The 23,193-nt window shown below is 35.6% G+C and overlaps 1 protein-coding gene across 17 annotated transcripts in view; it reads left to right on the top strand.

The window, feature by feature from the left end:
* The window catches only part of TENM3 (teneurin transmembrane protein 3), a 1,287,001-nt gene that overhangs the window by 822,785 nt on the left and 441,023 nt on the right, over nt 1-23,193 (top strand). For all 17 annotated transcript variants that reach the window (XM_058025024.1, XM_058025026.1, XM_058025021.1 and 14 more), the window contains one exon: nt 8,813-8,854. The gene's annotated coding sequence lies outside the window, so the exon portion shown is untranslated. The remainder of the gene's footprint in view (nt 1-8,812; nt 8,855-23,193) is intronic.

Genomic DNA, 23,193 nt, shown 5'->3' with positions numbered 1-23,193 from the left:
ACAGACACCTGTATTGGGTTTCTAATGCTGAGTGTACACATAACAAGAAATCTCATCTAAAAATCCTTTGAAACATAGTTGTTTTCCCACATTCCAGCTGAACATGCTCATTCTTGCCTGTATTAATTAAATCTGTATTGAAAAAGATTAATCAGACTTTGCTTTGTTTTATAGGAAACATGAATTTTTTAAACCATTTCAGACCAATAAAAAGACACAAGTTACATATAGTTTGTAAGAATTTTTTCAGAATAGATGAAATTTTGCACTGAAACAAACATATTTTTTGCCTTCTTTTCTATTGGTATTTTACTCATAATAATGGGATTTACCCTAGAGATGTACACAAGGTATATGCCATTAGGAGAATAGGAATTCTGGCAGTAAAAATCATAATTCATAAGCAGAAGCATTAGTACTTTTGTGTAAACAATGAAAGTTTGTCTTCAGTGTTCCTGTCACTGCAAACTGCAGGAGGAAGGTGAAGACTCCAGCCTGCCTAATGTGGCAGTGAATGTTGATTTTTTTGCACTTAATGTTGTTTTCTGATTAATCACACATGTGCATAATGTGCTGTCAGTTTGCTCTAATTATTGTAGATCATCTTCATGATCTGCCACTTGCAATCTAATATATTATGATAGCTGAAGTAATATCTTCTGGTTATAATTGGTTGCCCACTATTGATATGGGTAATAGATCTCTCCTGTGAAATACAAACAGTAACTAGATGCACAGCATGCAGGTGAGTTAAGTACCTACACCACCTTGGAATCAGCAGGTATTCTTCATGACTTAGTCTCCAGACATATTTTTTCTGGAAGCTCAGCGTATCTCTAATTGCAATTATATTTTGTGTCCATCTTGTCTCAGATCTTAGAAAAGGGGTTTCTGTGTATAAATATTTAAGTATGAAAGTAAAAGGCAGTATCAAGCACTTTTCTGCAGACTTATAGAAATATAAGTGGCATAGATCTCTTCACAGAATTCCAATTTATAGTAGTAGAGTTAGTCTCAAGGATAAAGAAAAGAAGGATAAAGAGAAAAATCAAATTTTTAACCTGGAAACTGTGAGCTACATTTTGACATGGCAGGTCTTCATATTGCATATTTAGTTCAGTGTAATCAATAGCATTAATAAATCAGTGAATTGGCTGAATTCTGAAAGGATTGTATCTCTCACACAATTAATTGATTTTTGAGTTCTCCATGTGAGCACAGAAACACCATAGTTAAGTGCACAGTTGGTGTAATATTGACTTTTTTTTTTTTATATTTAGTCACTAAGTGTCCAAGGTTGACAAAAGCAGTTATATTCCACCATTTCCTATCAAGAATCGTATTTGCCTAGAGCATTAGTTTCCCCCAAAGCACTTACTGGATTTAAAGGCCTACCCTCTTTTACATATTTTATTCAAAACTTCCCAGAATAATCTGGGGACAATATTTACATCCTTGCAAAGTACTATTAGAAAGTTTGATTTTAAAAATGTATGCTTTAGGCATATGTTTGTGGTTCAGCATAAGCTTTTTAAATATCTCACTTGGTTTCTTTCAGTAAATCCAGTTATAGGTGTTGAAGAGCAGACCATCAAAACCCTTAGCCCTCTTTGCTCATCCTCCCTGGTTTACACCTTCCTAAAAGAACTTTAAAAATAAAAAGAGATGCAAAGGATGTTGCATCCAAAACCACACACAGGTTTAGCCTAGGGTGGCTATCTTTGGGTTTAGTGAAAAAGGTCTCCTTTGACTTCGTGTATTTCAAAACTAACTTAGCCTTGGTTATTACTTTTATGACATCCATTGCAAGAAATCTTTGAAAAGAATAAATTTCATTTTACTGTCTTCTATTAATTTTTATTTGAACCTTTTAAGTTACTTCTAAAATATATGACAGCAGTTATTACTGAATTTTCTGTTGTAATTACAACTTACCTAGTACTAACCTGATCACCTACCAGACAGTGATTATATTTCTGCACAACTTGCAAAGTTGGTAGAAATACATGATAATCCCAATTAAATTATTTGAAAATTTGTTGTTCATTACAATTTATAAGTTCAGGAGAAATAGTTAAGTAGATATCACACATATAATACATAGAAGAAGCATAATAGAAAAATAATGCCACTTGTGAATCTGAAATGGAAGAAGAGAGTTTGACATTTTGAAATAGCACTTAAGAGTCTGAAGTAATTACTGTGTGTTAATATGTCTGGTTTAAACACAGGAACTGGTGAAATCAATGTAACACTTTGAGTAATGCTGGAAGCTGGATTGAGGGGACAGAAAACACTTCATGTTGAATACTTTGGCTGGGATCAGCATTGGGGTCTAACAGCAGGGGTCCTGGTATTCCAAAGCATAATTTTCTGCTTCTTGTTGTCTCTTCTTAATAGCACTACTTTTGCTGAGCCAGAATTTAATCTCAAAATTTATTGAAAAAGTAATTATTTCATTAATCAGTGATGAATGGAGTTCCTTTAAAAGCCAGACCCCATTTCATTGACAATTATTTGTGATTTTAGACTTTTTAAAGTACTAAAATTCTCTGACAACTGGCTTTCAAATATATTTTCTCAAAACTGCCAAAATTTATTCTGCTAAACATTCAGTGGTAATCTATGGTCATATATGCTCATCATATCCTTCATTCTATGCACATTGGCTGTTCTCAGCTTCCTGTGAATATTCATTATGATCTATAGGAACACAAGGGAAAGGCAGAAAATATATTTTTGCATTTAATAATTATAATTATGAAACTTTAAGTATAGTAAAGATGCAGTATTTATATTCCTCAACATTGCCTTCTCATTGCAGTCCTCTTTTTGCTTTTCAAGAATATATATGGACTTTTGCATGCACCACCTTGCCAGAATTGGCATCAGCAGCAAAAATATTTGTATACTGTGTAAACACAAAAACCATTTTTCTGTTTAAGAAATAAATTCATGTAGAAAAGCTGAGGGACATTTTTGGTTTATACTTATTCAGAGCTTTGTTGAAAAGCTAGTAAAAGTGTATAAATTATTGTAGTCTTTTTTACAGTAATTTAAGCAATTAAATATCCTTTGTGCTCTTGAATTCTTTTGCATTTATCCTCTTTTTTCCATGTTTTACTCTATATTTTCTATTTTAAAAAATCCAATAGATATTTCATAGCAAAAGTATAGTCTGTTTTCCTGCTTGGTTTGGATAGTGGACTTTGTGTGGGATAATGTGAAAAATTTGCATGGTATGGGTGAACATACAATTGAAAAAAGAGGTCTTACGTTCAAAGGAGCCAGTATTGTAGCATGAACTTCATACTTACAAATAGTTTCAGCTGTGCCAGGCTTGACATGAAGACGGATGGACAGTGCTCTAATTATTACACATATTTTTAACATATGTTTTGCATTATATCACAGAGAGACCTGCTCTTTAATGATGCTTCTTCTTGTGTTACTTTTCCTGTGATACCAATTATTTTAAGCATGTATGACAGGTAGCTGGCATCTTCATAGCATCTCAGCAGGTTTTACCAGTAGCACTGTGAACATGAAAATATTATGTTAAGAATCTGTTCTGTGGAAAAGGGTATCATAGACCTTGAAAAAGCACTAAACAACCTTTAAGAAAAAAACCCAGCAGTCATTCAGCAGTGAAGTACATAGTTTCTAAGTAATTACATGTTGAGGTTAAAATGTTGCATATTCCAAGGCTCTCTTTCAAAACTGTTCAAATTTAGTGTCATGAGCTCTAGTGAATGCACATCACTGTTAATAACCAAATTAATTAACAGCATGTTGAAGTTCCATAGAGATCATATAGATATACTTCTGTTGCAATTAAATAAAAAATGTGGTTTTGTGTAGAGGGTGGTAAATCATAATTACTAATATACTGTTCTGTTATTGGGTTTTACTGTGACAAGGTTATAAGAAATATGTGACTACAGAGTGTTTGGTTTTTTTCACACAAACGTCAATGTAAGAATTTTGTACAGAACAATCCCGTTGCTGTTATATATAATTGAAGACGTATAAAACTAGATTTATACAAATATAGACATATATATCTAGTTATACATAACTGTAGTATTTTATGCATATTTATCCATTTATGTTTGTTGTATGAACTATATGTATGATTAAAGTCTTATATATCGATGGATGGATGGATGGATAGATAGATGGATGGATGGATGGATGGATGGATGGATGGATGGATGTCACAGAGCCCAAGACTAGGTAAGGTTGGAAGAAGCTGCAGTGAGCCATCTGGTCCCTGTTTAAGCAGGGTCATCCTGGAGCACCTTGCACAGAACTATAACTATGTTTTTTAATTTTGGGTGTATTTTTTTGTAATTTCTACATGAATTTTACCTGGGTGGATTTTCCTAGATCTCAGGTTATCACTCAGCCTTTCAGTTTTTGACAGTCCTCTACATCAGAGCTAGTCCTTTACATTAAAGCTTCTCTTACCACTGTGGTCCCTGGATCCTCGCACTGCTGGGATTATGGCAACAGATTATTGCTTACCACAGCAGGCTGTAAGGGCCATCCATTCATACTGCATGAGGCTGGTTCTGAGAACCTGGTATTATTTATTCTCCACAGAACTGCAATTTTTGGCTGTTTATATTAGTTTGTTACTAAGAACTTTGAATCAATTTGCCAGTGATTCAACTCAATAAATTAGGAAATAAAAGTGCTATACATTATCTTTGGCTCAGGACTTTTCCCAGGTGCATCTAGGAACATGGCTTAAATACAACTTAAAAAGAGGACTAGTCACAGAAGTAGTCAGGGTGCTTCTTTGGTTTGGTGCTTGGTGTCTAGCCTGATCTATTCTGTTCTGTGTAACTTGTTCTATGTGGAGGACCCCATTTTGTGAGAAGGTTCTTACCTGCTTAGTTTCTGTGCCATAGATAAGTGAGATAGCATTATGTAGAGTTGATGTTGTTATCTAACTAATCTATCTCCTCAATTTACAAAAACTTGAGTCATTGTTGCTTTGGGTTTTTAAGTCTTATCAACAAAAGCAGAGAAAGATTGTTTATATGGGAAAACTCACTACCTGTTTTTACCATCTCATCATATAACAGAGCAAAACAGAATGAAGTTGCAGTTCAGTGTCCTGAAACTGGAAATTATTTTTCTGATGTGCTAGGTATTCTTCCCCAGTTCAAAACAATATATCTTTCTCTTAGATGTTAGCATAGCAATATAATCACTCAATTTCCAAGCTGGTAGATCTTTAAAGTTGATAGTCAAACAGATAGGATGTGCTGGATCATTTCAGTGTTTTATCTGACAGGCAGCAGTAAAGTTTTATAAGCTTTTTTGAGTCATTTTTTTTACATGAAATAGAATTGATGTTTTCCATCTCTTCTATTTTCTATTTTTTTCCCTGGGATGAAAGGTTCCATCTGAGAATGTGTAATAAACATTCCACTGATGAGTGGTAAGCAAGAATCACTGTCTGGTTGTCTGCTGGAAGCCAAGTGCCATTGCCTAACTCCATGTGTTCTATATGTAGTGAGACCTGCTGCCTTCTGGAAAGGCTTCTGAGGGGAGGCAGCCGTATTGCTGCCCTGTTGCCTGAACCACAGTCATTGGACATTATTTTCTGTTGTCTTCTTCCAGAACCTACTTAGAAACAATTGGATGCAATTTAAATTTTCTTGTTGAAGATTGGCCTCTTACAGATTTTGATAGAAACAACTTCATTTTCTTACACACCAGTACCTTGCACAGTGCTGGGAGACTTTTCCCAGGTGTGTTGTGAGAGCTCAGATTGCATGAGCTGAGCTACTATAGATTAACTGCCAAAAAGTGCATTTCCTTTTAAAACCACCACATGGCTTATTTGGACTGAATCAGGTGCAACTGATGGATTCCACATCTGAGCACCTTAGAGCTGATCAGGGATGAGCCTGTGTTGCTATTTGTTGCATTTTGGCTGCTATTTCCAGTTTTCCTTCCCGTGTTTCTGAGTGCAGCACTCTTTGATCATGCTCCAGTAAATGAAGATCAGAGCATCAAAGGGAGTTAAATATGTTGACAGTGAGTGTCACCAAGCTTGACTTTCAAGTGTGCAATGCTAAGAATATATTCAGAAATGCTCATTAAGTGAATCAGGACAGTTAAGCACCTAAGAAATGGAATCAGGAAGGGAAGAACTTTGAACACAAAATCATCTAAATCCAGAAAAAGGAAATATTCAAGAGAGCAGAAAATTTTTTTCTGCATTTTCTTAAATTAAAATACTTTTATTGACAGTTGTAAAACCATAGCTTAGAACTTCTTCCTGCAAGTGATAACATAAATAGAAAACACAAGGATGAGTATTTCAGGTTTGTTTTTGTCTGGGGTTCAAGTGCAGGCTTTGTTAAGGTCTATGGTGCAAGTACTCTGAGGACACATGCTTAGACACTCAGTTGGGAAGGTTTTTTGTAATTGTGTAGTTTTGTAGTTGTGTAGTTGAGTTTACACTGAACTCAGAGTTTCTCACATAGTGTGACTCAATGATGTGATAACTGTTCATCATGAACGAGAGCATTTTTGGTATAGAGCCTTTAGATTTTCAATACCTTGCCCTTACATTGCTACAATTATATTTTTAGTATTTATCTTCTTTTACATTTATATTGTCTGTACAGTCAAGCTGTGTATTCATTTGTATTTATGTCTGCACATATATTTGAAAAAAATATATTTACAGTCCAGGATTTAAACTTAGGGAGATATATATTGTGCCTCAATAACATATAGTTTTCACTGACTTTTATTGCCCAGTTTTGTATTTACAGATACCATAGGAAATGCTTTTCAGGGTTCAGATAGAACTTGGATGCACAGATCCAATATCCACCCACTTTTCAGGCTGTAGAGTAAATCAGTCTTACAATCTGATGTAGTATTTACCCTGTTTTCCAGAAGTTATAAATAGGATGCTTATCCTCTTAATCTCTGCCTGTCAGAAGTTTGGAGACAATATTTAGAATTGCTTTCCTGCTTGTTCTGGATTAACCCAGGTAGGCAGCCAAGTTCCATGCAGGCACTCACTGTCCCCAGGTGAGACAGGAAGTGGAATCAGAAGGTTAAAATTGAGACATCTCATGAGATAGAGAGAGTTTAATAGGTAAAGCAGGAACTTTGAGCACAAACAAAGCCAAGTAAGGGATTCATGCATTACTTCTCATCAGCAGATAGATGTTTAGCCATTTGCAAGAAATCCAGGCTGCATCATGCATAGCAGTTATCTGGGAAGAGAGTACCATAACTCTGATCATCCTTTCCTCCTTCTCCTTCCCCAGCTTTTTTGGCTGAGCACAATCTCATATGGTGTGGAATATCCCTTTGGTCAGCTGTCATCTTCCAAATCCTTGTGTACTGCCAGCTGGCTCACTGTTAGCTACTATGAAGAAAATTCTTTTCAGAAAACTCTTCCAGACAAACAAGTACACTACCATTATTTGGATTGTATTGATACCACTCCTTTTAATTCCTGGGTCAGTCAGTTGAACTCATACCTTTAAACAGAAATAAACCCCAGAAAATACTCAACTTTTACACTTGACCTATTATGCTGGAAATAAAAAAAATATAGGTGAAATACACCTTCATACCGGATTTTTGAAATGCTGACAGCACAATGAAATGAAAACCTTTTGTCATGGGGGAAAAGTATTTACAGAAATACAGGAAGTGTGCAATTTTTTTACATTCCAACCATCATCATAACTTATTCTTATCACTTGCGTAATCACAGCTTCATTAAAGGCTCAGAGAAAAATTGTGCAATCTGTTTTGATTCTTGTTTGAAGAGGAGTTCTAGAAACAAAAAATTGTGGCTGTTCATTTCAAGATATACTGTACCCTTTTCTCCTTCCCTTTTTGGCAGATGTTACAACGTGAACTTTACTGGAATGTGAAAAAGATAAGACTGAAACAAGATTTTCAGATTCTTTTGTTAGCGGCAAGAGCTTTATTCCATGTCTTCATTTAATTTACAAAAGCTCCATCTTTATATGTGAAATACTCCCAACTTCCTGATTATTAAAATCAAAAAATCATTTTATAGTTTACTCCAGAACACTGTAAGCTTGCAATGCTTATGAAAAATACTCTCTGAAAATGGTTCTTTGTATATATTCTAAGTGCCATTATGTTTGTTTTTCTTTAAAAAATAATGATTATCTTTTCCATATGTTTTATGTTTATTACTGTTAAATACGTTGGCTTTGCAAAGCTATAGCAGTGGCATTTATAGTACATTTACTGTTTCATACATCAAAAAAATTGCAATTGAAAATTCATGTCAGCTGTGCTAAAGTTAGGTAGACCTTTCTCTTAATCCTCAGAATACATGATCTTTTTTTCACAGTGGCAGAAAGGAAAGAACATTTTCATGTGTGACCTGAAGGAATCATATGTGAAAGTAAATGAGGTATAATGAACATGGATCTCCAAAATGCCATTTTTACATTTAGTATTCAACATGCAATCAACACTTCCATATGGTTCAGAGAAATAAAATTGCATTTTACAAGTGTAGTAACATGTCAGTCCAGCAGTAGCTATAATAAATATTTTATTACAGATAATCTGCATCTCATTTAGACTTTAGGAAAGACACACAGTGTATGACCATATCATATATCACAATGCAAAGAGGAAAATAATAATGAAGAATAAAAAAATATCATCTATCATATCTTGTCTGGATTTTTCCATCTACCAAGGTATTCTGTAATGATCATTAAACAATTACAAAATAAAAATATTTGACCAAGATCTTCATAATCTGTTCTCATTGCAGATTCTTGGCTCATTAGAGATCTACTCCCATGGAAAGCTGAAGGTAAGATCAAACATCCTCTAGCCTCAAGCTCTGGTGGGACCTATGTATTGCATTTGTGTTTTTAAAATGGCACACCATTGTCTAACTGATGGAAGTATATGCACTTTTCTACTGCCCTGTCCATTATCAATAGTTTATGCTGCTGTATCTAATTTATTGTTGCTGCAATAACAGTGTACACCAAAACTAGTAGCAGGGAGAAATTGGCAGAGCACAATCTTTAGGAGATCAATAAACGCCTTGTTCATGAAGGAATATCCAGAATGATAAACTCTCTGCCTTGGTACCAGACTCATCAAGGATAGAACATAATTGAATAAATTATAAAATTCTCAAAATGACTTATTAAATCTGTTGTGAGCGTTCTCGAGTTTTTGCAAGAAACTACTGTTGCCTATGTGTGCCATATTGTGATGCTTTTTGATGATACTCCTCTTTTGGTTAATAATTTGAAAATGTCATTTTTAGCCGTGATCTCAACACAGCTGAAAGCACATAAGGTCCCAGAACTCTGAAATGGTGTCCACTCAAAAATGTTTGAATTTGGCAGCAATTTGGCTGTGAGCAAACCTTAATCTGTCTGATCAGTATGTACCTAGCAACTGCACTGTATTGAGCAAGTACACGGAGTTTGGGTTTTCGTCCTTTGGTTTTAGCTCAGTGATTTTTCTCAACGGTAACCAGAGTCAAGTAATTTCTAGCTTGTGAACCTCACAAAAAGGGTTCATTTACAACCATATTCTGCATCTTGTGACACCAAATGGAGTGTGTGTTCTTCTATATGACTACAAAAGATTTTAGAACAGCGATCAGAAACGTGTTCTGCTCATTAATGTTTTTACAGTAGCTGCCTTAAAAGAGCTACAGTTTCCTAGAGCAAGTCATTCAGAATTCAACTACGCTCTTCAAGTTTAATAGGTTGAGCTCTTTGAGTTCTCCTACCTCCTCCTGATTGATGGTTTGTTTCTTCTTTTAATACAAAATTCAGTAAAATTTCCCACAGTGAAAAGGGTCTTTTAATTATAAAACATCAGCGTGTGGGAATGATTCAATTTACACATCAGAAAAGCTCAGTTACTTGACCATAATTTATTTTTTGTGCTGATCATTTACAGACCACAGATTCTTCTTCCTCTGGCCCCCTCCTCTTCTCACTTTCTCTCATTCTATGTAAAAGAATAAAAATCTCCATACCCTGTAAAAGGCTTTAGATATTGTATCACTTAGTCATCAGAACTAAAGGCTTCATTATCAGACTTTTTTCTACCAGCTTTTATCCCTTTCTCATTTCCTAGTTATGTTGTCATATTTAATTTAAGTGTGTTCTGTAATTGCTGAGTAATACAGTTTTTTCTTGTATCTGACAAAAGGATGGCATAGGTAAGGAGGAGTATGGTATCTCATTCATGAAACTGTGAGATAAGAGGTATTGCCAGGAAAAGATGTTTGCAGTTCTAATTTTGCATATTAAACAACCAACTGGCTCTTTTTTTCTGGGTTTCTTTTTTTTTCTGTTTGTTTGTTTGGTTATTAAGTATTAACTAATTAATATTGAAATAAAGGTCTGGAAGTGATGGAGAATTTTCATGTTTCCATGTACTTCCTCAATGCTGTATTAGGCATCCTTAATGTTTTATTGTCAGAATGTAGTTTAGGACTTGCACTGGTAGGTAAAATAGCTTTTACTAACAAAGTTTTGTAGGTTCTAAATGTGATTTTCCTAGCAAAAACAGTAAAGTTAATCTTACTTTGTGCTTATTATGGCCATAAGAGAAATAAGCACTAAAAAGGTCCAGAGGACCATTTATACAAATATTTTTAAATCTACTTACAGATACGTTCTTAAATTTGTTTTGGTTTGAATCGAATGTGGTTTGTGACCATGTGTTATTAGATTAGATCATGCTCATTTCAGAATGAAAAGTATATGTAGAGAAATGCAGGTATACACCATTTGTTTTAGGTTGTATGTATAATTCTGGTTCAGCTGAATGCTCAAGAGTTGTTGGTTGGCTATTTGTTACTGTAGACATATGGTCTACACTACTGAAATACATTACTTTAATTGTTGGGATTTTTAGCATTTAATTTAATCTGTTTAATCATAACTTTGGAAGGGATGTATAAATGGTATTCTAATAAAATATGTGAAACTTGGGGGAATTAGAACTTCTAATTCTTTTCAGATATTTGAATGTGCTTCTCTTTACTCTGGAATAAGTACTTAAACTAAAATAGCCAACACAAATTTGTGTTATGTAATGTTCCTATGAGAGAGAAACTAAAAGACTATTTTCATAATATCTGTACCTGCTGCTGTTTGGAATTACTTTTATGTAGAAGCACAAATGTATCCCTGGACTAGACCTGAAAACCAAAACTAGCATGTTTTTGTAAAATGGACTAATGTAAGAGGTTCTCTTCCATTGTGCATTTGGCCATTACAAGTTGAAGGAATCCAGTTTGATTTTAAAAATCGAAATATCCCCTACTGCAGCTTTCTCTAATTGACCTGTAACTTACTGTATCCCGCTCAGTAAAGGGGATAATCTTTACCATATGAGGGCAGCAATATAGGCATGCACCTTAACATTAAGTAAACTCATTTTTATTTCCAGAAGATAATTTTAATATTTTTTTATGATCCCCAAGGAAGTATCAGCTCATTGTATCTTCCATCTAACTGGCATACCCTACTGAATGAATGCTCACATACAAGATCTCACAAACACTTATATGGAAGATGGACTGTGCTTCTCTTACACAGAGCTAGCTTCAGACATGCACAGTTATGCTGTGATTTAGTTCATTCTTTTTTTGTTGTCGTTGTTTGTTGGAATACAATTGAACTAATTTCTTCCTCTTCACCAGTACACCTGAAGCCAGGAGTAGGTAATGGCTTCAAATGATTTCCAAGGCTGGTACACTATGGAAACATTGTGTGTCCTGAATGATGTGACCAACCCCTCAGTACTCCTGCTGCTGATGCAGCAGCTGTCCTGTGATGATGTTCCTGGTTCTTCTTGGGCTTCTTTTGGTGCTCCTCATAATAACATCCAGCTCGGTTTCATTGGCCAAGCAGGCCCTGTAGCATTATTCCCAGTGAGTCTGTGTTTCTGATGTTGTCAGCAGTTCCCAGTGTAACTCCTCAGCAGAAACCTCAACTATAGGGATTAAAACGAAGTCCTGCAGTTTTTAATAGTTTCAAATCCCTGTTCTTCCAGACCATTCTTATGAGCATTTACTACAGTAAATAGTAACCTAAAATCAATAACTCTGTAGAAAACATTACTTTCAACAAAAAGTCTTTGTCTACAGTTTTTATCATTACTTTTTTTGTGATCATTTTTTTTCAACTTCTCTTTAGCTTAAATGCTATGCTAGCATTTTATATTAATTGTATTCAGGACAGTCAAATGGTGTTGTATGTTGTGTTAAAGGTTGCATTTTTAGTAGAGATTTCAATATTTAATAGATGTTCTAATGATAAAGTTTTAGGGCAGAAGTTATTATTGGCACAGCCTTCCTTTTCTTTATTTTCCTTTCATGACAATCTGCATGAGTGTCTGTTAAGATTGCAACATTCTCACCCCAATACAACGAGCTTATGGTTTCCACTGGGTTGTATAAATTTTTGGACATCCATGGAATTTTTCCTTTAGTATGTAAGGATTACAGTGACTTACTCTCTCCTGTTGTAACTTAACTCTGTCTGTGCACTAAATATTACAGCATCTCTAATCCTTGCATTGTTGATAAGAGAACCAGAGGTGAATTCCCAGCTGATGGTAGGCCCATCTCCCTGGTGGTACTGCTTTATTATTTTGTTTTGTGGTTTGCTTTGGTTTTTTTTTAACTATCTCTGTGATTACTGTTTTAATGTAGATATGATTCCTAAACATTGCTATCAAGTTTTTGCCAGGCTACCTATATTTATGAGCTGTAGAGAGGCATGGCCGGGGAAATAATTTTTTTCAAGTCATCCTAAAAAAAAACCAAACAGGTCTCATATTCAGTCTTTTTAACTGTCATCTTCTTACAGCAATCACTCAGTCACCAAGTCACTGGATGGATGTTGTTATATCTTTACACATTTATATCATCTTTGCAGAAAACTGAACTGTTTGGCATATTAGTTGCAAATGTGAGAAATTATTTATCAAACAAAATAGAAGTTTTAGCCATGCTTAGGAAATGGTTGAAGAAGAGTTTGAAATCTCTGCCATCATAGCTGAGGTCTCCCTCTGAAGACCTGAGATGCAAATCAACTTCAGCCTGGGAGTCTCACAGGCCTGAATTCCTGGACATAATTGCCTTTCTGAACACACTACTTCTCATTTTTGTCATTCAAAATCCAAGATGGGATTAGTGATGGTGCTAGTTTCTATCTTTATAAAAGTATTTCCTTGAAAGTGGAAAAACTTCTATATCCTCAGATTCTGAGCTGTAGGAGGAAGGATCATGTTTTAGCCTAATGCTTTGTATAAATACTTTAGGAAATGTGGATTGGGGCCAAGATTCTTCTGTCCTGGTCAGATTTCACCATGTCAAGGGAAATTTTTCTAACCATCTTAGTCATGGGGAATTTGGTGTACCTCCAGTGTACAGCTACTGTTGAAAACCTTTCCTTGAGATGTATTAATTTATTAATTCAATCTCTCAAGCCAGAGAAGATATTAAAGCTATTAAATTTTAATGTTATCATCACAATCAGCATCATATTTTTAATCAGAAGTGGCCAGAGATGTTTGATCAGTAACAAGCTTATTTTTTTCAGATTATTAAGCCGTTCCCGAGCATGTCTAGTTTAACCTGTTTAGCAGCAGAATAAAGTAAAGAGATGCCTCCTTTGTAAAACTCAGATGGAAACCAGCCCCTAAAACACATTTTGCCATAAAATCAAGATCCTGAACCTCTTGGGATTAGAGCAGAAAGTGAATATGAGCCCTTACTCTTGAGCCTCAGCACAACCTGCTGGCATAGCCACAAGCAAGAGACAGTAGCTGCAGAGCCAGTGCTGTTTCACCAGGACAGGGATGCCCCAGTGCATACAGGCCATCAAGTGACTCACTGTGAACTCTTCTGGGAACTGTATCCACTGCAGATGTGGTGCTTAAGGACATGGGTTTGTGGTGGGCTTGGCAGAGCTGGGTTAACAGCTGGACTTGACGATCTTAAAGGTCTTTTTCAGCCTAATGATACTGTAATTATCTTTTTTTTTCTTCTTCTTAAAACGTGAAGACTTGCTTTTTTCCTGAGGAACCATTTCTGTCTTTATTGGTAGGATTCTCCTTTGATGCATTAGCAGAGATAACAGGCAAAGGGACCTCTGAAGGTTCCCTTCCAGAGCACAGAGCAGTGGGGAAAAGCACTGTGCCTAGGGAAGTGCTGCATCAGCACAATCCAGGATTTTCAGTACTGCCTTTTAGGACCTTTTACTGTTTGGCAAAACTTGATTTGAATTCAATGGCTTGTTGGCTTTAAGAGAGATGTCGTTCAGTCCAAGATCAGAGAATAAATATCCCAGGTGCAAAAATCTAAAAGAAAAGAAAATACTGCCATTGCCCTTCTGGAAAAAAAGATATACTAACTGGATAGTAGAATAGTAATGTTTTACTTTCTATGTATAAAATTCTGCATTTTTTTTCAGGAAAAATTTTTACAGTTGAATAGAACTTGGGGTTTGTCATATATTATGAATGCAGTTGAACTAATTAGGGCATGGGTGCTTTGTGTAGTGTGCTAGATACTTTTCAAGCCAATGAACTATTGTTTCAAAAAAGCATTTTGTTATTTTCCTTCGAGATACTAAAATCTTTCTTGTGGTTTGTTATGGCTCTTTGAGCAACTTTTAAGGCTAATTTGTGATAGATTCTGTACTGTGATTTTTTTTGTATTTAGTCTATTGAAACCATCTAACCTGAATAGCCCGAGGGAGCTAAGTAAGGAAGCATAGAAATCAAGAAAACCTGCAATGGTACTTTAAGCTGAACCAGAAGCTAGTGCAATTCAATTTTTGTTGAAAGAACGAAGTGAGTATTTTTCTTGAAAGAACAAAAGACTTTATCTTTTCCCCCAAAATTATGATTCTGTCTTAATACATTGTGATTTCTGTATGTTTTGTTTAAAATAGAAAACAACATTTGAATTTTTAATTTTTCAGTGTAGTTTAATAATCTCTATAGGAAGGGGTAGAGTTTTCTGGAAGGGAAATTTGACCTCCAATTAAAGAAGTTTGGGCCATATTCTTCTGAAGAAGTTTGGGCCATATTCTTCATTTAACAGTGATAGGGAAGGACATTTTCGTGCATGCTACACTTCTGAGTTGATGGCAAACTGGTGTCAGGTTCAGATATCAGTTAAGATATTGAGAAGAGGCTTTGCACTGGCTCAGTGTGCTTGAGGCTACTGCGCAAATTATGTTGTTCACAACATTCACTTTAACATTATAGTCAGACAAGCAGAAAGGTGAACAGAAGCATTATGGATGTCAGTGAGGTGGTGATTGATCTGATTTTCCCTTTAATAGAGAAAAACAAATAAGGAAAGATCATTTGAATGACACAAGTCAGTGAACCAGGTGAAACTCACTGGAAATTAGGGAAATGGTTGGTTGTATTGAGACTACTCAACAATTAAATTAAGTACCAAAATCCAGATGTACAAAATCCCATGTTAAAATTGTAATGCACTTGATAATAGCTGTGTCAGACACTACAAAACAGTGTACAATATATGCTAATTTATTAATTTGTTATGAACCAGTCACATGGGTAATGTGTTTTTTGCATAAAATTAGGGATCTTCAACAGGGTCCTACTGAGTTTTGTGGAAGTCCCCAAAAATTGCAACTCTAGCACATGTGAAGCTCAATGTGACTGCACAGTTCAATTACAATTTGAGTTTTTTAACTGGAACTTTGATACATAGTATTTCAGACCCCAGTTGTCAGCAACAATGTTAACTATGCTGTTTTCAAAGGAAAAAAAAAATAAAGTGAAGAATTTTATTCACCTGGTCTGCTCACTCTGCACTTGATGAAAGTAGTTATGAATTTAGTGATTGAGGCTGAGGCTGCTGTAAGAGGCAATACAAGCTACCTTCCAGAAATACCTGAAAATAGGGTAACCATGCCTGAGTATGGAAGCTCCAGGTGTGATTTTGGCAAGTGCTTCTGTTACTGAATACGTATCTGTCATGTGGGAAAAATGGTCTAATCTCAGCTGTAAATGCTGAGAATTACATGTCACTTCCCTTCAAGCAATAAATGCTCTTTTGTCTATCTAGATTTTGTTATGTTTTTCACAATAATTCCTAACAGTGCAGTATGTCATTAAAATATCAAAATCCAGTAAGTCAGCTGGCAATAAATGGAAAAATAGAGATCCATAGCAAAGATTAGTGATGTCTAAAAGTGGTTTATGGGTCCTAGTGGGATTCCTCCTTTTTTAACAACAAAGTGCAGAGTGAAAGAATATGCACAGCTTACTTTGTCTTCCTATTTCTTTTGATCTGAAAGAACAATCAGATAGGGCTGATTTCTGAAGACAGTTCAGAATGAACAGATCTCAGTTGCCCCCAGTGATAACCATCATTGTCAACAGGAGGCATTCCAGGTACTGACACTAGAGCCTTAAATGTTCAGATACTGAACATTTTATCTTTTATTTTAAAAACTACTGCTGGGAACTCTCTTTATAGAATGCAATGGATGATGAGTATTTAGAAGAAGAATGAACCCTGAAGGAGAATAAAGCTCAAGCCTCAGAGACCATCACTGAACACCAGAAGGACAGAATAATTTAAGGTTACAGTGGGGAATTTCATGCACACAGAAAACCTGAAGCTGTGAAAAATGGGATGATAGAACTCAGGAGTTACAGTCTACAAAATGAAAATTAAAATTATTTAAAGACTCTGGTCCTAATGGGATTTTGTCCAGGTTAGTGAACCTTCTGTCAGTGTTCAGCAACACTAAGTGCTTTTTCATAGGGAAGGCTCAGGACTGCAATCTTTTGCAATGATGATAATCAAATATGAGGAGGCTGGATTACACTGGTATGCAGAAATGCTAATAGGTGCCTTCTGTAAGCCATATCACTTACAAGTGCCATCAGTCGCACTTGTACACGCAATCTTCAGCGCTCAGTCTTTGAAGAAAATATTGATTTTTGACAGGGTGTGACAACTTGGCTTTACATGACTCAGGTACATTGTACAAAGCTCACTGAGCAAGGCACAATGCCAGGCAGTTGCTATGAAAACTGATTGTTTACTAATGTAAAAATGATAATATTTTTCTACTTTAAGGGTAATAGCACGTCACCTGCTGTACAATGCTGCTGTTTTTTTTCAATTAGTAGTTAACTATCTTTGTGATCACCTAAGTTAGTAGTGATAGCTTAAGAAACACCAAACTATTAAAAAATATACTATTATCAAGGATAACTAACTTTGAATGAGCAGATGCTACTGAATTAATGGTCAGAGGGGTTTTTTTACGTGCTTATCACTGCTACTGCAAAATACTGTTATTCCTCATCTATTCCTCTTTCAAATAATCTGCTTACTAAACCTGGATACTGAAACACCTTGGCTCCTATCCCCCCTCTGGTGCCATTGTTGCTGTCATGGGTTTTGGATGAAGGCCTTTGTCTCTTTTTACTCTCATAACTGGAGAAGAGTTACATTTCAGAGGGTTTCCAAATAGGAGCTCTATTACCATATGCATCCCCCTGGCAGAGAGGAGAAATATGGACTTATATAGATTGAGTCAAACCATACTGTTATTTCTGAGCACATGGGCAATATTTGTTTAAATCTAAGAAGTCTTGAAATTATATAACTTTCACAAGTATCTAGCCAGACTTGAGTAGAAGGTAGTGAATTTTGTAGTCCAGTAGAATTTATCAGTGTTGATAGACCGAATTCAGGTGCTGATGAATTGATGACCTGGTTTGTTATTATGAATGTCAGTGAGTAATAAAGAAGATAAATCAAAACATATATTTGAAAGTGAAAATCGTTGAGAAGTAGAACTAAAGGTCTCTTCTTTTCTTCTTCCCTCCAATACCTGGATTTGTCCCTTCAGCCTTACACCAGTTTCTACTCGTGTGAGAAATGCATGGTTTTTAGGACACATTCAGTGTGTCTCCTTGGGTTGGCTCTACCTATAGCCGCTCTTGAGGCCACACTGCCCAGTTTCCTAAGCACACAGGAATGCCTGTTTTATCCCCAGATTTCCTTGGTTGGTAAGTTACTGCTGGTTCTGGCCAGCAAGGAAAATGCAGTTCTGTGACTTTCACATATATCTCTCAAAACTGATGGGAGTCTTTCTGCAGGCAGATCAGAGCAAGTCAAGTTAGAAGCACCAGATTACTTTTGGGAATATCATGTGTGACTCTTGGGCATTCATTTTTCTATCACCAAGCAATGGTGTCTGTCAGGTAACGTTCCAGGAACACAGGTGTAAACAAAGAGGTTTACGCAATGGGAACGTAATTACTTGGCACGCTGCATAAAAAAGGTTGCAATGATAGCAGGTGTGGGGTATGATTTCTCATTTATGTATCTTGAAACAATTTTTTCAAATGCAAATGTTATGTACCAGGTGCAAAAGTAAAACGAATAATCGCTTTGGCTCGTTGTGTTTTACAGAACAGTTTCTAAATAGATGTGCATGAAGGCAATTGAAAATACTGTATAGAAAACATGTTGGGAATACCTGTACATTTTAAGATGGGTTCTAGGCTACATAGAATTCAATTTGTGATGGTGAAACGCATTTTAAAGAGAAGCATCTGACCTATAAACCTGAAGACACTGTTCTCTTTAAATAAATGTAATCCAAATTTAAGCCAGCTGGGACTTTTTGAATTTTGACAAGATTTGTGTTTATTGATCAGATAAACCATTACGTTGGTGTTCTCTACTGCTAGCAAACATGCACCATTAGGTAACTGGAGATTGAAACTGCACTGTGGGCTTATATAAAACCAGAGAGCATCTTGCTCTTAAAATACATAGAGCAAAAACCTGCTGCAAAAACACTTCCATAGTTTCCCCCACCCAAAATGCCAAAGCTCTCCTCATGTAGTGAGTTTTTATCAATGGCACTGATCTGAAAGCCCACCTTGCTGATCTTTTTTCATGACTGCAAAGCCTGTATGTTGCTTTAATTTTTTATGTTAAGTTATACAGTGTTGACATATTCTGTAGCCCTTCTATGACAGGGCAATATGAAAACCTTTCTTTCCATGCCTACCAAAGAAATCATTGGGGTTAAATGACAGAGCTCTACCAGTGATTTGCCTGTCACAGAGAACTGTAAATTGCAGCCTGTCTCCAGGATAGTGTTTAGACATTCTGAGATTAATGGTTTTGCATAGACACTTTGGACTTCAAATGATTTTGAGATAAGCTCCATCAAGAAGATTCTTCCAGTTAGAACTCAACTGAAAGTGCTTTGCATTTCAGCTATGTTTATATGTAACTTTGTTGGCACAGAACAGACAGAATCTGATGTAAAACCAAAATGGTGTCTCATATGTTCCAGACTACATAAAAATTTTCAACTCGTTTAACTCTTTGTGACAGGATTCTTTTTTATGGTAGCTCTTAACACTTTCAGATTAACAGCACTGAGACTTCTTTTTTACTTGACTGAGGAAATCATATCTTTTCTCTTGAAGGAGCTCAGCTAGGAAGGAAGGTCTGTATCCTAAATTTAGGGAAGAGGAAACTAAAGTGTATTAATCTCCTGGGAAATCCATTTAAGAATGTGATAATTCATTCACTTTTCAGAATCTGAATTAGTAATTGATATGTGTTCTGCAGCAAATGAGATATTATAATTCAGGAACTCTAACTTTAGACAAAGGTAATAATAAAGTTTCTTTTTTGTTTAATGGGGAAATGAGAAAATGTTTGTCAGAAAAAATGTAATGAAAGCAGGTATTCCCTTTTCATGCATTCTATCGTCTCCTGATTTAAAAAAAACATATATAAAAAACCCTACCTTTTTTTTTAAGTTGGTTTTCAGCTCTTCTAATAGGTACTGAAGGTTGTATGGTTTCAGTAGAATAGTACAGAGTCAGATGCCACAGCAGTGGTGGAGCCATGGCAGAACAAGCATTATGGACTAAATATTTCTGTCTTAAGTAATCTGAAGTTCCTCGATGCTACCTCTCCCCCTAGACTAAAAAAGACAATCCCTTATTACTTAAGCAGGCTTTTAAAAAAGATATGATGTATTATTGACCATATATACACCACCAAACTCTGACAGTGTGCAGACCCATTATGTGACCTGGAGTAGGAATTTTCCTGTTGGATGGCACTCTGTGTCTGCCCTGTTCACCTTAGGATCAGTGCAGTTACATAACATCAGGTTTCTTAGTCATATCATGTGATTTAGAGGAGAATTAGAAGGTCTTTTCAGGAAAAAAATAAAAAAGCTCTTCTTTGCAAAATGGTATGCAGATTTGTTCAAGCATTTATAGAAAAGTCTTCATGATTTTTTCATTTCAGTGTTTAAGTTTTTACATATAATGTCTGTGAGTCTTGTTTAAAATATTTGTGATTGAAACATTGATTATGATATAAAGAAGGCTGAGATAAAAGCAGATGGATTTGAATAGCAGGTTGGAAGTTTATTAATTTAATATACCAAATATTAGATGTGGTCTGTGCAGGAAGTTGCAGGACTCCTTCCATAACATCTCACAGCAGATGCATAGTGTCTTCAGCCAGCCTGCCAGTGATTTGGATGCTCTTTCTGCCCTGTGTCAGGTAAATAACATAAAACCTGGTCACTAAAGGTAACAAAGACCTCACACTGCTGGAGGACCAGTGTCCACTAGGAGAATGCATGAAAATTCCCATGTATGGGAGCAAACCAACTGGAATTTTTTGAAGTGGGCACAGGCCCCGGCCTCCTAATGACTGATTAGCAGCAAAACTCCTTAAAAGCCATTTTAAAAAATAAAATTCTTCCATACATATGTAAGACAGCTAGATTCAAACCACACCAAACTGAAGTCAGTTTGGGTGTGACAACTGGATAGAGCTGCAAGGCTCAGGGACAGAGCTCCTGCAGCAGCATTATAGTTCAGAGTTTATGTAACAACTGTAAGTGAGGGGCTCCTGAAGCCCAAAGGTGCAGTTTAGATGGTGAAGGCAGGAAATTAATGTATAAGCCTCTATTTCCCTTTGTCAGAGAGGAGATGCCATCCTTCAGGAAAAGTCAGTTTTGTGTTACTCAGTAACATGCATGATTTTCTCCTTTAGAGATTGAGTTGCTTGCATAATGAGGTAACTTGCAATTGCCTTCACTTGCTGAAGACTGGACAGGAAAGCGAGTATTTCAGTTAAAAAAAAAAAAAAAACAAAAAAAACCCACCAAAAACCAGCCCAGGACTCCCAAAAAATAAATTAACCATAATAGCTTGACTTGTTTGTTTTGATGCAGCTATAGAATTTCTTTGCACCTTTATTTTTTTTAACAACCAGAGCTAAAGTTCACAAAAATTATAAAGCACTAATGAGTGTATGTAAAAAATCCTATTCTGAATGTGATTAGTGCATGCCCCTTGCTAATGTCAGCAGTTATTTTTAGTGGAGAGCATTTGTAAGATCTGGCAGAGAACTCTTGAAATGTCAGGAGGGTAAGAGGAAGCATAGCAGAAGCCAAATACACAGATAAATATGTTAGAGGGTTTTAATACTAAGTCCATCATTTTTTAAAAGACAAGATGCAGCTGTCTTGAAACTGACATGGTGGATCATAATTCCCCTCCCAAGTCATAGGTATTGTGCAGACATGATGTAATTCCTTGAATTTTAGAAAGAAGCTTGATTTCCTTATAAAAGAGCTTGTTCTCCTTTCCCATCTTGTTTGCAGATGGGTGATTGTTAAGCTGCATATTTCACTCTACTTCTAACTGTGTGTTACAATTATGTAATTTCTTTCTGACAGAAAGATCATCAAGGTTTGCCTCAAAATACTTAAGATTTATATTCTGTCTTGCATACCAAAAAATGTACCCATTCAAACCCTTCTGGAAGCTGTAAAGGGAAGGGCAGTTCTTTTATAGCATTGTTCCAGAGCTCAGGAGCATTTTATCATTTTATTTGATACAGTAATACCTGCTTCTTGCAAGGTATACTTTATTAACAATATTTTCACAGTGAAATATGGGTCAGATTTGTATGCAGCAGTATTTCAAGCACATCTTTCATCTCATGAGGATTCTCATTTTCTGTGCTGTTTCTAATAACTGATTATATATTTCGATTTGCATAAAGCCAGGAAAGCTGCTGAGTGGTTATTGGTGTAAAACTTGATACCTCTTAAGATTAAATAATTTAGCTTTTCAGTAGTGCAGGAATAGCACTTACCTCTTTGATAAACATTGTGTTCACAGATTTCATATCATCCAAGCTCATTTTCACTTACACATTATGCAGAGTTTTTTTACTGGATGGGTGTTTTCTAAAAGTCTCCTAGATAATTCCCATTGTAAAGTGAGTCCTGTGTCCTCTACACTTAATCAGTTCTGGTGTCTTTGCATCAGAACTCTGTCCTCAGAAATTGCTCTGAATCCCTACAATTATTAAGGTCTCTTTCGACAGAGTCCAGGCATCAGGGTCACCAGGAACAGAAAGCTTCCAAATAACTTCCTAGTATCCTTTTCTCATTGGCTATGGAAAACCTGCAGAACTGTGCCATTTTACAGATGTTACATGCTTCATTGCTTTGCAGGAAAGGTAATTTTCATCCTTTGAAAGTAGATCAGGTTATGGAAAATTACATTCAGAGTTGAAGATAGAATGGAGCATCCAGGTAAACAAATGACATACCGATGGCCAAAAAAATCAAAGTCCTCTTCAATTGCAGTGCATGTTCTGAGAATTAAAATATAGGATTTCTTGATAGTCTGATTTATTTCTGCTTAAGATAGAAATGACAGGACTGTGATGGAAAATGAAAAAGAATAACTTAAGTTTATGAATACAGTCAGCAATTTTAAATGTGATGCATTTTTATTATTTTAAAGTAATTTTTAGAGTGATTTTTTAAGTTCCCTTAAAAATATACAGCAATTAAAAATTCTGCTTGCTGCCAAAACATGGAGAATTTGAATAAAAATAAATAGATAAGTAAGGTCACTAAAAAGCTTAAAGGACATTATCAAATTTTAGCACATCCAGAATTTGACCTAATATATTTTAAAATCTCTATTTTTATATATGCTCTGGGCCTGATAATCCTGCCAAAATTAAAATTCCAATGCAAATAAAAATTATCAGTTATGCAACCAGATCACATTAGTGCAATT

This window comes from Melospiza georgiana, chromosome 5 (assembly GCF_028018845.1).
Source record: "Melospiza georgiana isolate bMelGeo1 chromosome 5, bMelGeo1.pri, whole genome shotgun sequence".
Lineage (NCBI taxonomy): Eukaryota > Metazoa > Chordata > Aves > Passeriformes > Passerellidae > Melospiza > Melospiza georgiana.
The sequence above is the reverse complement of the archived record's forward strand: the minus strand, read 5'-3'. Positions and strand labels throughout refer to the sequence as shown.